This window comes from Cervus canadensis, chromosome 30, assembly GCF_019320065.1.
Source record: "Cervus canadensis isolate Bull #8, Minnesota chromosome 30, ASM1932006v1, whole genome shotgun sequence".
Lineage (NCBI taxonomy): Eukaryota > Metazoa > Chordata > Mammalia > Artiodactyla > Cervidae > Cervus > Cervus canadensis.
Window position 1 is genome coordinate 37,488,518 of NC_057415.1, and position 17,664 is coordinate 37,506,181.

Genomic DNA, 17,664 nt, shown 5'->3' on the forward strand with positions numbered 1-17,664 from the left:
GAGTAGAGATAAAAACGATGGCCCAGAGAGACAGCCAAAGTCACAGCCCTCACAGGGCATACTATCCAAATACAGAGAGAGGCAAGCAACTATCTCATTAGTGTACAGGGTCATAAATAGGAGAATCCATCCCAGAGGGAAAATGGTAAATGTTGCAGGCACAATTAGTGCCATGTGCATAGACCAAGAGGGTGAAATAGGACACGGCTGTCTTGCGGAATGGCAAGTGTTCGGGCCATTGGAGTTGGATTGGTTATAAGAATAATCAAGGAACCATTCTGGGGAAGAAAGGTGTCAGCTGATTCTAGAGAGTTATACAGACACCCAGTTGCCAAGGGCTTTGCAATTGTGTGTCTTAGTCTGTGTTCCTTCAGAAGCACACCTCTAGGCAAGTAGCCTATCATATAATGATTCCAATTGCTACAGATAGAGAAGAGCGGATGTGAAACAAAGATGGGAAGGTAACCAAGAGAGGATGTATTGTCAAACATGTTACTACTGTGAGCAACTACAGTTTAATCCCCTTAAAAACTCTGAGCCAGCGGAGAACACACTCCTTAGAGTTACCCGACCTGAGATGCTACAGAATTGGGATAGAGTCACTCCCATGGAGGGGTGCCCCTGGACCATTTATCCTTCACCACATTTGTATTTCATGCTGATGGGAAGAAGAGACTCAGGGCATCAGAAAAGACTCTCAGGTAAAGAGATGTGGATACTGACCATGGGGATTTGGACCAGAATACTCTCTAAGCTCAGAGAAGTGGGCAGGGATTCCCTGGACTCTGCTGCAGCACTCAAGAGTTTGAACAGCATTCTGAGGATGATGGACAGACATACTCCACATTTTTTTAGGGCAAGGGAGTAAGAAACAAACTTTAAATTTTGAGGTAGACTGCTTTGTGGAGAACAAGGGTTATAGGGGGAAACTGGGATCTGCTGAGACCAAATCTGAGGCTGGAGCAGTGGTCCAGATGAGAAATGACCAGGTTGTGATGGGCAATAATGGGGAAAAAAAAGCAGTTGGGATGAAGAGAGTGGTAGGAAGTGGTAGGATAGCAAGCGTGCATGCTCAGTAGCTTCAGTCAGGTCACGCGACCCCATGAACTGTAGCCCATCAGATTCCTCTGTCCGTGGGATTTCCCAGGCAAGAATTCTAGAGTGGGTTCCCATGCTCTCCTCCAGGTGATCTTCCCAACCCAGGGATTGAACCTGTGTCTCCTGCATTGCATCCAGATTCTTTACCCACTGAGCCACCTAGGAAGCCCAAGTAGGATGACGTAAGTGATTAATTTGATACTAATGATTAGAGGGGAAAGTGGCATGATTTACCTAGAAGGCACACTCTTCGCATGGCCAGCTGGAGAATCCAGGGTGTTTAGGGGCCAAATGTAGTCAGAAAAGGTATAAAAGCCATGAGCGGTCAAATAAGTAGCAATTAATTTTTCCTAGAAAAGAAGAACCGATGCCGGGGCTACGTGTCATGACGGACATGTGTTGCATATTTTTCTTGTAACAGTTTAAATCCACAGAAAACTGCTCCCCTAATTAGCCTCCCTCCCAGAGTAAGAACATTTTGTCCACAGTTTGTGATGTCCTTGAGTTCTAGTGAAGTTTGTGTCCTATCAGCAGAACATCCTAGGAACTGTGCCCTTTTCATCGCAGTGGTCCAACCCCCTTTTTCAGACCTGTGGCACTCGAACTTCAGCATGCCTCAGAACCCCCTGAACGCCTTATTAAGATTTTACTTTGGAGTTTCTGATTCAGCGCTGGAATAGGGCCCAAGAATTTGTATTTCTGAAAACTTTCTATGAGATACGGTTGCTGCTGATCAGTGGGTCACACTTGGAGAACCACAGACCCAACCTCTCAACTGTCCATATGCAGACACACCTACTCTGCTAGGTGATGAGGATCCTGAAAGTTATGAGAGTTGTGGCTCGGTTGATCAAGAATCTGCCCGTCATGTGGGAGATCTGGGTCTGATCCCTGGATCAGGAAGATCCCCTGGAGAAGGACATGGCAATCCATTCCAATATTCTTGCCTGGAGAATTCCATGGACAGAGGAGCCTGGCAAGCTACAGTCCATGGGGTCGCAAAGAGTTGGACATGACTTAGGTGATTACCCTAAATGGGTAAAAATAAGCATCACATGGCCCCTGCCCTCAGGGAGTTTCCTGTCTATTGGTAAAGAGATTCCACACATGTTTTACAATGTCAAAGGCCAAATCTGAGAGGGACTCAGACTTGAGGATACGGAAGTGAAAGTGTTAGTTGCTCAATCATGTAGAGTCTTTGTGACCCCGTGAACTGTAGCCCACTAGGCTCCTTTGTCCATGGAATTCTCCAGGCAAGAATACTGGAGTGAGTAGCCATTCCCTTCTTCAGGGATCTTCCCAGCCCAGGGATCGAACCCAGGTCTCCTGCGTTGCAGGCAGATTCTTTACCATCTGAGCCACCAGGGAAGAAGGCAATGATCACAAGGCGTTTTGAACATGAGGAAGAGTCAGACAGACAAGGAGGGAGAGGAGGGTGTTCCAGGCAGGGGGAGGAGCCTAGATAAGAGAGCCTAGTGGGAGAATGCACGGTGAGGAGTTTAGGTCAGAATATTGTCAATACATGAGCAAGCAGAGGAGATGGGGCTGGAAAGGTACCTGGAGGCTTCTTCGAGGAGCCTTGAGATGAGCCTTGAAGAACAAGCAGGGCTTTAGGAAAGAGAAGCAAGGATAGCCTGGTTGAGAAAACCTCAGGTGTGTCTGACTTCGGGGACCCTATGCTGCCTCCCTTATTGCCTCTTCCTTTTTCAAATAGGGAGCACACACACATTGTCCTTTCACAGAGGTTTGTCTAGGAGGTGGGATCTTGCCCTATGGCTCCCCTCAGGAACCTGTCTGGGCTTCACAAAGAAAAGCAGCAGCTCATTCTCCTTGATACCTTTGCACGTACGAACACTCCTTTGCAGGATTAAAGCATGCCAAGTAACACAGACCATGTTTAGGACAAGACGTAACCAGATGTCTCATTTTCTCCAGTTCCTGGATAGACATGGGGTGTCCATCCTAGCATCCATTCATCTGTACACACATACACACACACACACACACACACACACACCCTTTCTACCAGTACAGGCCAGGGAGGCAGAATTCCCAAGGACCAATTTCAGAACCTCTCCCCAAGCAGCCAAAGAGGAAACTTAGTTTCCAGACATTCAGTACACCATCCAAGACCCAACCCCCAAACCTCGATATTCCCAGGGGATGGCTTTCTGTCAAGGCATTGCTAATTTGTCTCTGCGCTGATATTTTTAAAAAAATATTTTCCACGAAGCTCCCTGCCAAAGGCTTTCATCTCAAACATCTGTGGTTCTCTTGTAACTCATGTTAACACATACAAAGCATCAGTTGTTGGGACTCTGTTCACCTGTAAATTTGTCTTCAGAGCCTGAGATTTGGAAATAGGCTCACATCTCAAGGATACAGCGGCCCAAAGTCTCAGGTTCCGCCTACCTTGCAAGACTTGTCTTTTGCTCCCAACCCCACTGCCACCTACCCACCCCTCACTTCATGTTCCAGCCAAACCGAACTCTCTTTGGTTACTGCAACATGCCATGTCCTCTCAAACCAATCAATCCTAAAGGAAATCAACCCTGAATATTCATTAAAAGAACTGATGCTGAGGCTGAAGCTCAATACTTTGGCCACCTGGTGCAAAGAGCCAACTCATTGGAGAAGATCTGATGCTGGGAAAGATTGAAGGCAGGAGAAGGGGGTGAGAGAGGATGAGATGGTTGGATGGCATCACCGACTCAATGGACATGAGTTTCAGCAAGCTCCAGGAGATGGTGAAGGACGGGGAGCCTGGCGTGCTGCAGTCCATGGGGTCACAGAGTTGGACACAATTGAGCAACTGAACAACAACAAAATGTTCTCTGAGATCTGAGCTTTGGACTTGAGCTCTCTACCACCTGGAACACTCTCCTCTGACTACACAGAGCTCATTCCCATCCATCCTTTAGGCCTCAACTTAGATAAGTATATTAATATTAATTAGTATCACTTACACTGATCACAGGCTCACTATATGCCTGACACGGTATTCTCATTTTGTACATGAGGACTTGAGGCAAGAAATTTTAAATAACGTTCCCAAGGTGATAAGATCTTTGAGAGGTGAAGTCTGAATGTGAAACCCCCACATAACTATGCCTAGTGATGTTCCTGGAAGTCTTACCCAAGCTCAACCAAGCCTAGAAGACCTGTGAGTCCCCACTAGTCCATTTCCTCCAAAATCACCTCAGACTATACTAACTGTCCATTTACTTCTTCCATTTCTCAGAACACACAAGCTGCTCGTTCAGCTTCTACCTCCTGGCTCACCATTGGTCTTCTCTGTTTGTTTGAGGAAGATAGGAATTAATTTGGACAGAGCATGTGTTAAGTGCCACTCATGGTGCTAATCCAATTAGTGATGTAAAACTCCAGGCTGTAACTAAACCGATTAAGAAAACCATTTTTCAGCACTTTGGTGAAGTATATAAACACACACACATACAAATCACAGGTTAATTACCAACTTTTTTTCATTTTTTCATTAAAGGTGCCCCCAAAGACTTCCGATTGCAGAGGCTTAAATAAGACGAGCATGTAGTTAGAGACAGAAAAGACAATTTTAAGAAATGATCAGTAATTCCAACACTTTGCACAGCCTGATGACCTGCGTTTTAATAAATACAGTCAAATATGGATACTCAAGTAGACGCCTACGTTTAAAGTGTTGATGGTAGGTAGCGTGCTCTGTCGCTTCAGTCACGTCCGACTCTTTGCCACCCCATGCATGGACTGTAGCCCGCCAGGCTCCTCTGTTCATGGCATTCTCCAGGCAAGAATACTGGAGTGGGTTGCCATTTCCTCCTCCAGGGGATCTTCCTGACCCAGGGATCGAACCCAAGCCTTCTATGTCTCTTGCATTAGCAGGCGGGTCCTTTACCACTCACGCCACCTGGGAAGCCCGATGATAGGTGGGGAAATGGGTAAACAGAAGGAAATCTGAGCACCTGAGAAGGGGCTGCTATAATCAAAACTAGCCCACCTACCCAGGAGGTCTAGTGAGTTTCCGTTGAAAGATGGGTCTCAGCCCTCAGAGGCTGAGATGTGAGGGAGTGCCAAGCTCCTGTGCCCCAGGCTGGGGTGGGTTCTGCAATCTGGACCACCAGCTAGCAGCAAGGAGAGTGAGGCGGCTTCCCGGGCTGACCTGCCTTCCCGCTCTTGACATCCTCAGGTTCTGAATGAGAGGGTTGGTGGTTCTCGGGTAGTTAGCAAAGCTGACCACTGACTGGACACCTAGGCTTTGACTCCTCATTGTGTGACCAAGATCTCCCAGACATCTGACCTCTCAACCACTGACTGTTTAGGTCAGCTGGATATTTGGTTCTATTCTTTTTCATTTCCCCAGGTTTTCTAATAAGGCCACATACACTCTTTTTCCTTCCCATCCAAAGTTGGCCATTCTTCTCTCTTCCTTTCTTCTGCCTTTTGCTTCTCTCCTTTGAGTTTCCTATTCCAAGGCAATTGGTCAGAAATGTAAAGATAACAGGCTATCCTGCTACCAGAATGATATTAATATATAAAAATCTCACTGCACTTATGCTGTAGCCCAGCCTCCACTGATGCCCCAGACGGTTTTGCATGATCTAATTCTGGCAGCATCCAACACAGCAGTCCCTAGCACTGAAAGAAACACGGTTAGTTTGAATTGAGATGTGCTACAAGTGGAACAAACACATTGGATATTAATGACTTAGTACCAAAAAAAGAAATATTGATAATTGTTTATATTAATCATATGTTGAAAGGATAATATTCATAATATATTGCATTAAATAAGACAGACACATCTTCCTTGATTTATGATATGATTACATCATCAGTTGAAAATGTCATCGTAAATTGGAGATGCATTTACTACACCTAACTACTGGACATCATGGGCTTTTGTGATAGCTCAGAGGGTAAAGAATACACCTGCTAATGCAGCAGATGCAGGTTCAATCCCTGGGTCGGGAAGATCCCCTGGAGAAGGAAAAGGCAACCCACTCCAGTATTCTTGATTGGGAAATCCCATGGACAGAGGAGCCTGGCGGGCTACAGTCCACGGGGTCACAGAGAGTCAGACATGACTGAGTGAGGACCACCACACTGAACATCATGGCTTAGCTGAGCCTCCCTTAAATGTGATCTGAACAGTGACATCAGCCTACAGGTGGGCAAAATCACCTAACACTAAGCCTGTCTTATAATAAAGTATTGACTATCTCATGTCATTGAATACTGTGTTGAAAGTGGGAAGCAGAATGGGTGCCTGGGTCCAGAATGGTTTAAGTGGATGGGCTGTCTCCCCTCTTGATCGTGTACCCGACTGGGAGCTGGGGTTGCCACTGCCCAGCATAATAAAAGAGGATCATGCAGCATATCACTAGCTTGGGAGAAGGTTAGCATTCAAAATTCAAAGTATTATTTCTACTGAAATATCTATCACTTTTGAAGAAAGTGAAAGTGTTGGTTGCTCAGTCATGTTAGAATTTTTGCAACACCCAGTACGGTAGCCGGTCAGACTCCTCTGTTCATGGATTTCTCCAGGCAAGAACACTGGGATGGTTAGCCATTCCCTTCTCCAGGGGCTCTTCCCAACCCAGGGATCGAACCCAGGTCTCCTGCATTGTAGGCAGATTCTTTACTGTGCGAGTCACATGGTAAAGTTGTAAAATGATAAGCCGGGGACCATCTGAATTATTAAATTTAAATTCATTCATTGCTTTTGAACTCTTTAAATATGGCTTCCCTTGTAACTCAGCTGGTAAAGAATCCACCTTCAATGCAGGAGACCCTGGTTCAATTCCTAGGTTGGGAAGATCCGCTGGAGAAGGGATAGGCTACCACCAACCTAGAGAGCATATTAAAAAGCAAAGACATTATTTTGCCAACAAAGGTCCATCTTAGTCAAACCTTTGGTTTTTCGATTAGTCATGTATGGATGTGAGAGTTGGACTATAAAGAAAACTGAGCACTGAAGAATTGATGCTTTTGAACTGTGGTGTTGGAGAAGACTCTTGAGAGTCCCTTGGACTGCAAGGAGATCCAACCAGTCCATCTTAAAGGAAATCAGTCTTGAATATTCATTGGAAGGACTGCCGCTGAAGCTGAAACTCTAATACTTTGGCCACCTGATGCGAAGAATTGACTCATTAGAAAAGATCCTGATGCTGGGAATGACTGAAGGCGGGAGGAGAAGGGAACGACAGAGGATGAGATGGTTGGATGGCATCACTGACTCAATGGACATGAGTTTCAGTAAGCTCCGGGAGTTGGTGATGGACAGGGAGGCCTGGCGTGCTGCAGTCCATGGGGTGGTAAAGAGTCGGATATGATTGAGTGAACTGAACTGAACCCACTCCAGTATCCTTGGGCACCTGGTGGCTCAGACAGTAAAGAATCGCCTGCAATGAGGGAGACCTGGGTTCAATGCCTGGGTCAGGAAGATCTCCTGGAGAAGGGAATGGCTACCCACTCCAGTATTCTGGCCTGGAAAATGCCATGGACATAGGAGCCTGACTGTATTTTTTTGGGCTCTAAAATCACTGCAGATGGTGACTGCAGCCATGAAATTAAAAGACGCTTACTCCTTGGAAGGAAAGTTATGACCAACCTAGATAGCATATTAAAAAGCAGAGACATTACTTTGCCAACAAAGGTCCATCTAGTCAAGGCTATGGTTTTTCCAGTAGTCATGTATGGATGTGAGAGCTGGACTATAAAGAAAGCTGAGCACTGAAGAATTGATGCTTTTGAACTGTGGTGTTGGAGAAGACTCTTGATACTCCCTTAGACTGCGAGGAGATCCAACCAATCCATCCTAAAGGAGATAAGTCCTGGGTTATCATTGGAGGGACTGATGTTAGAAGCTGAAACTCCAATACTTTGCCCACTTGATGCAAAGGGCTGACTCATTTGAAAAGACCCTGATGCTGGGAAAGATTGAAGACAGGAGGAGAAGGGGACGACAGAGGATGAAATGGTTGGATGGCATCGCCGACTCAATGGACCTGAGTTTGAGTAAACTCCGGGAGTTGGTGATGGACAGGGAGGCCTGGCATGCTGCAGTCCATGGGATCACAAAGAGGTGGATAGGATTGAGTGAATTTTATTTTCACTAGAAATTTTAAAATCACACATATAACTGACACTGTATTTCTATTGGGTGACACTGTTCTAATGGATACTTAGCATTCAGCCTCAATTCTTGCTGTGCTCCCTAGCACAATCCATGCTCCTGAACTCATCTCAGGCCATCTACCCTTGAACATCTTCTATCTCTACCCAGCCTTTATTTATCTGGATCATTTTTTCAGTTCATTTACTCAGCTTTTGGGGCGGAGCTCAGATATTATTTCCTTGGAGTATGAGGCATGTGGTCAGCCTTCCAAATTTGGGTTTAAGGGCCTGTTTCTCTGACCCCACGACTCCCTCTCTTTCGATCCATCACAGCACTTGCCAGGGTGCTCCGAGTCTTTCTATCCCGCTAGTCTGTAAGCAACAAGAGTGAGGCAACTGCTACTACCCCTGGGACATATTAGGTGTTCGGGAAATACTTACGGGATGAATAAAGGAGGGACATCGATCACACTGCCTCAAGAGAACCCAAAACCCTGCAGTGGGGATCAGCAAACTACAGCCCTCAGGACACATCTAGCCTGCCTCCCATTTTGTAAATAATTTTTGGAGGAATAGAGCTATGCTCATTTATTGAAAAACTCTCTTTGTCTACCTTTGAAGTAGAGTTGAGTAGTTGCAACGGAAATTGTATGGCCCACAAAGCTTAAAATATTTACTATATGACCCTTTAAATAAAGTCTGCTGAGCTCAACCTTATCAGATAATGCCCAGCTCTTGAGGACACACGACGGTTTCCCTGTCCAGCCTTATCTGATGGTGCCTCATCTACAATACCTGTTTCAGGTGTGCTGAACCACTGGTCGTGCCAGTAACCCTTCCACTCATGTTCTTCCACTCCAGCCCCAGGGCACACTACGGTGGTGGTGATGATTTAGTCACTAAGTCGGGTCCGACTCTTGCGACCCCACAGACTGTAGGCCTCCAGACTCCTCTGTCCATGAGATTCTCCAGGCAAGAACACTGGAGTGGGTTGCCATTTCCTTCTCCAGGGCACACTATAGCTCCCATGCATTCCTATATATGTGTGTGTGTGTGTCTATGTATGTATTTATGTATATATGTGTGTGTGTGTGCGTGTATACATACAGATGTAATTATATATTATAAAAACGAAATAAAAATAAATGGAAAAAAAACAGAAAAAAAAAGATGTAAATAAGTTGCCTTCATAATTTTTAGTTACAATTTTCAAAGCCGTGTTTAAATTGAACTTTTTATTTCCCACAGTTTTCTATGTCCACTTTGACCCTCTTTTAAATGGATTCTGTCAAAGCTTTTTCTGGTACTAGTTAACCTCAGATAATGAGAACCTCATACATACTCACAGGCTATATTTAAATAAATCTTACCATTTTCAAATAAATAAATAAAAATAAAAATGAGTATATATTTGAAGTTTTTTCCTCTAGACTGTGAACCACACACAAACAGGAACAGCACATTCACTCAACACTATGTATTAAACGCCTGACATGTTTTGGGAGCTGCAGATGGTCATGAGGTTCATGGCACTTACATGACCAGTGAGATGGGGTGCTGAGACCACTCTTCCTAAACCCTGGTCCCCATTGTCCAACTTAGGAACAGACATGTTATGGTCGCCCAGCACATATTTGAGTGAATGAATGAATGTCTCCTACCAGAATGGCACTTTTCTCTTTATACAATGCTACCAACATCGAAGTGAAATCAGGAGTCAGACCTGTTTCTCTGCCCTGCTTTGATAGGCAGGCATGCATGGAATAGTGGTTTAGAACATAGATTTTGGAGGCAAACTGTCTGGACTTGAATCTTGGCTCTGCCACGGGCTCTCTGTGTGATCCTGGGCCAGCTGCTAAACCCTGGTGTGATTCATTCTCCTTGTCTGGAAAGTGAGGATAAAAAAAACCCATCTTGCAGAAATGCCATGTAGGTTCAATAATGAATACTGTGTAGGCAGAACTCACATAGACCAGTGCCTGGCCTGTTCGGAGTGCTTTCTAAGTGTTGGTTTTCCTTACTACCATCATCATCACTATTGTCACTACTGTCTAAGCAGGGGCATGTGACAACTTTAGGGGCTTCACTGGCCACAAGGGGACAGTGATATCTGCTCTGCCCACTTTGCTGTGGGCATCTGATTACAGGTAACAGTGAAAGGCCTTCACAACCTGTGTGGTGCTCTCCAGACGTGGGCCCCGGTGACAATGGGCAGATGCATGGGCAAGGCCATCGGGGGCACAGATGCCAGGAGTGAACAGCTGGAGGCCTGGCCTTCCATCATCTCAGTCTCTGCCTCCCTTTTTCCTCCTGCTCTCGTTCTTCCCTCTCAAAGTCCCTTCTCCCACCCAGAGGCGGCTTGCCAGTTCCAGGGTTGGAGCAAGAATAACATTCCTCTGTTCTCTGCCCAAGGTAGAAATTCCATCTCTTTGCAATTTCCATCATGTCAGAGTTGCACTGAAGGTCCATTAAGGCTTCTTAGGGAAAGACAGAAGGGTGTGGAGAGGGGGAATGGGAATCCCTTTCATTGGGATTTTTACTAGAACGCCTAGATGAAATCTTTCCATCCAGTCACCAAAGCCCTCAGTCGGTCATGGCTACCACTAACTAGAATGTGATTTAAAAAGTGAAAAAAAACAGACCAACAGCAAACGAGTTCTTCATTGAACTGAAGCACACATCCACTGCAGGGTTTTTCTCTCAACACTTTTTTCCCTCTTTGCTTTCCGAAATACGACACGGTCTAAGTTAGTTCTCAAAGATATTTTGGACTTAAGGCTGAGGCCACTTTTGTAGGGAGTCCCCCCAGAGTCAGTTAGTTCTGTTCCATCCCCATTACTGAGCATCAAGGATGCTCCGGGCACCATGCCAGGACCTTAGAGGCCCCGAGGTGAATGAAGCACTATCCGGCTCCTGATAATCACACAGTCCGGAGGGGAGACAGTCATAAAACCTAGAGCTGTCTGTCCCGCTGTGGCGGGGCTAACATAGATGTGATCTCTGTTTATGTGAAGAACCTCAAAGCGGGGGGCAGGTACCTAGCTTGAGTGTTGCCTGAGCAGTGCACAGAACAAGCACATCACAGGTAAGGGACAAGGAAGCCTGGCGTCCCGCGGCTCAGGGGCTCCCAAAGAGTCGGACACGGCTAGATGACCGGACAACCGCAACAGCTCCCACAAGAAGACCACGAATGAACCCATGAGCCCTATATCCGAGTCCAGGGAAGGCTTCCCAGGGAAAACGCTCTTGCATCATGGTAGAATATCAGTGCCAGGGTTCACAGGTTCCCCTTCTCCTGGAATCTTCCTGACCCAGGGATTGAACCCAGGCCTCCTGCATTGTGGGCAGATTCTTTACTGTCTGAGCCACCAGGAGGTCCACTTGGGTATATAAGGCATGAGACAAAAAGCGACTGGCTCTGTCAAGCCAGGGGTGAAACATGGTGATGCTTCAACTTGACATTGTACCATGGAATGATTAGGATAATGAAGGAGGCTAGGGAACACTACTCTTGCCTGTGTGCCTGCTGCCTGGAGATATGACACTGTCTGTGCCCAGTGTCAAGGGCCAAGGTGCATTCTGCAACTGCTATATCCCACTGATGCTGGTACAAATAGATCAAACAAGTCCCAAAATCATTAAGCCCATTACAGATGTGCTGAGCGGGCCCTGAGCTTGGCCCAGCCCCAGCTGGAAGCGTCACTTGAACATTTAAAAAGAATAAGGGCAAAAAATATTTTCATCAGTGGCCCACACCCCATGCCCTCAGCCAGCGACAGAAAGCTCTGTTGTCCAATAATCATCCTCTGTTCTGTTTTTGTTTGTTGATTTTGTATTTAGCACAAGCACCACTTTCTTACGTAATAGAACATGTGGTTGGGTGAGCAGTTCTCTCTCCTTGAAGTTAGGTTTTCCTGGAACTAAGAGTGGAGCCAGAGGAATGAGCAAGTGAAAATTAAATAAAAGCCAAACCACAGGACTTCCTTGAGCACCTACTGTGTGCTGGGATCTGCACCAGGCCCTTTGTTATTTATTTATGTTTTCCCTACAATGTCCCAATGAGACAGATGCATCTGGGGGTGCCTATTTTCCTGTTGAGAAAATCTAGCTTCAGGTCTGTACAGTCCTCCATGCTTGGTGAAGCTGGACTTTTAAGTTTATTGACTCCAAAGGCCCCTCTTCATTCTTCATTCCTTGGAATGACTCTGTCTCTCAGCAGCTCTTTCTGTGGTTATTTGCCCCTTACCACAGAGACCTGAATCTCAACTCAGCTGAGTCTCATTTTCTACCTGTCTAGTGATGGGAAGCTCACCACCTCACCACAAAAGCAGTTCATATGGAGACAAAACCAACCTCCCTGGGCAAAGCCCTGGTCTCCACTCTATCCTCCTAAACCCCAACAAGAGAGTCCATCGCTGCGGCCTCCCCAGTGGCTCAGAAGTAAAGAATCCACCTGCCAGTGACGGAGACGTGGGTTCGATCCCTGATCCGGGAAGATCCCACATGCCGTGGGGATGTGGGCTACCACTGCTGAGCCCGTGCTCTGCCACAAGAGAAGCCAGCACGATAAGAAACCCACACCCTGCAGCAAGGAGCAGCGCCCACTCGCCACAGCCAGACACAGCCTGCGTCCAACAGGAAGACCCAGCACAGGGAGAAATAAATAAACAAACAAAACGTTTTAAAAAGAGTCCATCCCTTCAGCTGCACGCCTACTATTACTATATCGAAAGACGAGACTGGGACTCCATGAATCCTCCACGGAAAGCCACAAACTCTCTCTGCTCAGGTTGGAAGGCTCTTGGAAATCATCCAGATCTGTGTTTCTTATATGACATGCATCAGAGTCACCCCGGGAGATGTAAAAATACAGACTCCCAGGTCTCCCTCAAGACTTACTGCATTGGAACCTCAACGAGTGGGGACCAAAAATCTGCATTTCCCCTAAACTGTTATTCGGAAGTTTCAACCCAATTCTCCAAATTACAAGGGGGATCGTGATGCAAAGAGGGGAGGACATGTGCCCAAGGCCCCATGGCCGATGAGTCCTGTTTTACTTTCCAATCAGGCAGCCCCTCTAAACACACAGCTCTTGGTCTGCCCTGGGAAGCCTGTGCCTGTGAGTTGTGAGTTGAACAGCTTGCAAGTGAGTGAAGAAACTACGTCACCCCTGATCATAAAACCCGATGAACCGCAACCAGGCTGGTATTTGGACTACGAAACCGCCTGGGGAGGCTGAGCTGGCTTGGCACGGGCCTTGCTCCTTCAACAGAGGTAAGGCTTTCTTCTCTGCCCCTCCCCACCTGCCCAGACGTCAGGAAAGGGGATGGGCCTGAGGTTACCAAGGGGTCAGAAAAGCACTGGAGATAAAATCGGAATATTCCACACTCGATTCCGTCAGCTACGTGGCCTGGGACAGGTACTACTTCTTATCTGGCCCTCAGGCTTCCCCTTGATAGATCGGGAGCACCGGCCTGTGGTGTGGTTCCGAGAGCAGAGCTGCAGAGTCACCATGTCTCCAGGCAGACTGCACCCCAGCTCCTTAGGAACGGGGTGACCCAGGCACATACCGTGACCTCCCTGAGCCTCAGGACATGCTCTGTAAAATGGGGGTGCTGGCAGCCACGTCATGGCATGTGGGTGACAACTAAATGAGACAGTGCGACTGATGTGCTTGGCACAGACCCTAGCCCGGGCAAAGTGAAAGTCACTCATTCGTGTCCGACTCTCTGCGACCCCATGAACTGAAGCCCACCAGACTTTTCTGTCCATGGGGATTCTCCAAGCAAGAGTCCTGGAGTGAGTAGCTGTGCCCTTCTCCAGGGAATCTTCCCAAACCAGGGATCAAACCCAGGTCTCCTGCACTGTGGGTGGATTCTTTACCATCTGAGCCACCAGGGAAGCCCTGGCAAGCACTTGACAAAAGTTAACTACTCCTGCTGTTACCAAAGTTCGTCATCTCTAATCAGAATCCCCAAGAGGCCAGCCTGCTCTGGCCTGGAGGTCCTGTATGACACAAATCCAGCCTCAGTTTCCTTATCTAAAGAGTAGAGCAGGACTCCCCTGGTGGTCCAGGGATTAAGACGCCGAGATCCCAATGCAGGGCACATAGGTTTGATTCCTGGTCAGGCAACTAAGATTTCATGGGCTGCAAGATGGGACCACATTCATGAATTAATTACATGTGCAGATCTTGTAGCCCTGTCCTCGAAGAGTCACATAAACATAGCTTCGAGACCATGTAGAGCACATGAGCACATAGTTTCTTGGGCACAGAAGCCATGAAACCTGGTCCCCTGAAGGAGTTCGCACACATCAGGAGAAGACAGGATCTTAAAGGCACAGTTAAAACTCAGTGGGCTGAGTAGACAGCGCCATAGAAGTGTGGAGATTGTGAGACGCTAAAGGGGGAGCCCCCATTCTGAATCTGGGAGTCAGAGTCAGGGCAGCTTTCTTGGAACAAGGAACACTTTTCTGGGGGGTTTGACTTGTAAACAACAGCAACTTGAACAAATACAAAGGACTGTTGACTCTCTCCATTCCAGTGTTGGCCCTCCAGTTGAGGGCTGGAGAACTTAGAACTTTAGAGCTGAAGGATTCTTCGGGGACACGCTCGTTGGAACAATGTGTCGATGAAAAGACACCCAAGGCAAGACTGGGGAGGGGCTGGCCTGGTCCCCCAGCCTGTTAGTGTCGAAGCTGGGTCTCAGGTCTGAATCCTTTATGTTCCATCTGGGGCAATTGGTGCTACTGGAGTTGACAACCTCCTCACCAGCCTCCTCATTACACACACACACACACACACACACACACACACACACACACACACACACACACACACACACACACACACACACACACACACACACACACACACACACACACACACACACACACACACACACATTGTCCAGCAGATCACACCTGTGGCCAGCCCCTCGCCCTACCCTCTTGCCAACTCCCATGAAACAGGAAAACAGAGCGGTTTGGCTTCAGCTGTAACATAGACAGACACACGCAGCAGAGCTTCCAAAGGCAGACAGACAGCGAGCGCCTTTCAGGGTCTGGCAGCTTTATCAGCGGAGGCCAATTAGAAAGCGCGCCGCCATGCAAAGTCAGACATGGGTTTTGTTTGGCTGTGGCCTTCTCTCCAGAGCCCTCCTGTGTGGCTCCGATGGTGCCTCTGTCCTCAAGGCGTCTTGGGAATGGCTGTGCTTCCCACGAACCCCCTAAGAGTTCCCTCCTTCTAGGCATCAAGTTCTGTTGTGCTGGATGAGTATGCACTCTGCTCTGAGCTAGGGCCATGAAAGGCTCTTCAAGTTTAGAGACTCATACCCAGCGCACAGTCTTGGGTCCTTGCGGTCCTACGCGGGACAGTGACACTGAGTGAGGAAAACGCTGGAATAGACGTAGGGGATTCTCACCACAATACCTCAGAAGAGACCGTTACTGACTCCCTCTGTGAGAGGCAAAAGGCCTCAGGAAGCCAGTGAGAGAAACTTCAGCTGGCTATGGTTTTTCCCGTGGCCATGTATGGATGTAAGAGTTGGACTATAAAGAAAGCTGAGTGCTGAAGAATTGATGCTTCTGAACTGTGGTGTTGGAGAAGACTCTTGAGAGTCCCTTGGACTGCAAGGAGATCCAACCAGTCCATCCTAAAGGAGATCAGTCCTGGGTGTTCATTGGAAGGACTGACGTTGAAGCTGAAACTCCAATACTTTGGCCACCTGATGGGAAGAGCTGACTCATTTGAAAAGACCCTGATGCTGGGAGGGATTGGGGGCAGGAGGAGAAGGGGACGACAGAGGATGAGATGGTCAGATGGCATCACCGACTCAATGGACATTGTTTGGGTAGACTCCAGGAGTTGGTGATGGACAGGGAGGCCTGGCATGCTGCAGTTCATGGGGTCGCAAAGAGTCAGACACGACTGAGCGACTGAACTGAATGCCCAAGCTGGAAGGGCATTCCTAGAAGGGTGATAAGCACATGCAAAGACTAAGAAGGAAGGTGTGAGAGGGCATTGATGGGGATTCTTCAACGTGGCTGTCAAGTAGGATGCTGAGTACAAAAATGACCACAACAAACGCTTATATAGTCCTTGTTACAGGCCAAGTACTACTGTCCTATGGATCTGACATGCGTGGACTCATTTAACCTTCACTATAACCTTATGAGGGCTTCCCTTGTCACTCAGTAAAGAATCTGCCTGCAATGCAGGAGACTCAGGTTCAATTCCTAGGTTAGGAAGATCCACTAGAGAAGGAAATGGCAGCCCACTCTAGTATTCTTGCCTGGAGAATCCCATGGACAGAGGAGCCTGGCGGGCTACTGTCCATGGAGTTGCAAGAGTCAGACACAACTTAGCGACTACACCACCACCACATAACCTTATGAGGGGTGTCACTATTTTCCCCAGTTAGGCAGAGGAGAAAACCCAGCAATGGCCATTTGTCCAAGGCTACTAGACTCTTAGCAACCTGGGGCTTGTATGACCATAAGTGGAACTGGAGTTGTCTCCGGGGCACTAGAGTTGGCTGTAGATCCAAGATCTATGGCCTTGCTGAGATCTTAACCCTCTCTGGTGGTGGTGGAGGTGGTGGTGATTTAGTCGCTAAGTCACGTCCGACTCCTGCGATCCCATGGACTGCAGCCTGCCTCTCTACACTGGCCAAATGGAGTCATTCATTCTGCCACTGTCAACCTCAACGGGAAGCTGTGAAGATTAAAGGGAGAGAGAGGTGACAAATGTTCTTTATACATGAGTTATCATCTAACACACTTCCTCCTATCTATGATACATACATCTTTCCCAATATGGCGGAAGCATACGGAGAATCCAAGGCCCACAGAGGGTGAAGGACTTGCTCAAGGTTAACTGATTAGTTACTCTACTGCAGAGGAAAGACTAGAATCCAGAGCTCCCCACCTCAGAAGGCAGCAGAACACAATGGTTAAAATTCTGGGGTCAAATGATACCTGGATTCAAACTTTGGTTCCAGCTGCCTGAGACCAGGAAGTTTCTTAAAACCTCTGGGGTTTAATTCCTTCATCTATAAAATGGGGTGATAACTTATATATCATAGAGTTGTTGTAAGAAGTGTATGAAATATATATGCAAAGAATCTGGAATATGGTAAGGAATCAATCAACTAAATGATAATGGTGATGAGGATAGCAATGATGATGATGGCGAGGAGAAGGAAGAGGACAAGGTGATGCTGAAGAATTCAGCGCTCTTTCCATAAGGTCAGTGCTTAACTCGTCCAGAAGATTCTATGCCAGCTTTACACAATCCCTTGCGATGGGGCACTGGGAACTCATAACACATTTGTGCACAGTGACACACAGTTCCATGCACGGCTTCCACATAAAGCTAAATGCTATTCTTGGCTCTCTTTCGACCCAATGACTATATTTGCATGATACAAATGCTGCCTCATCCATGCACTG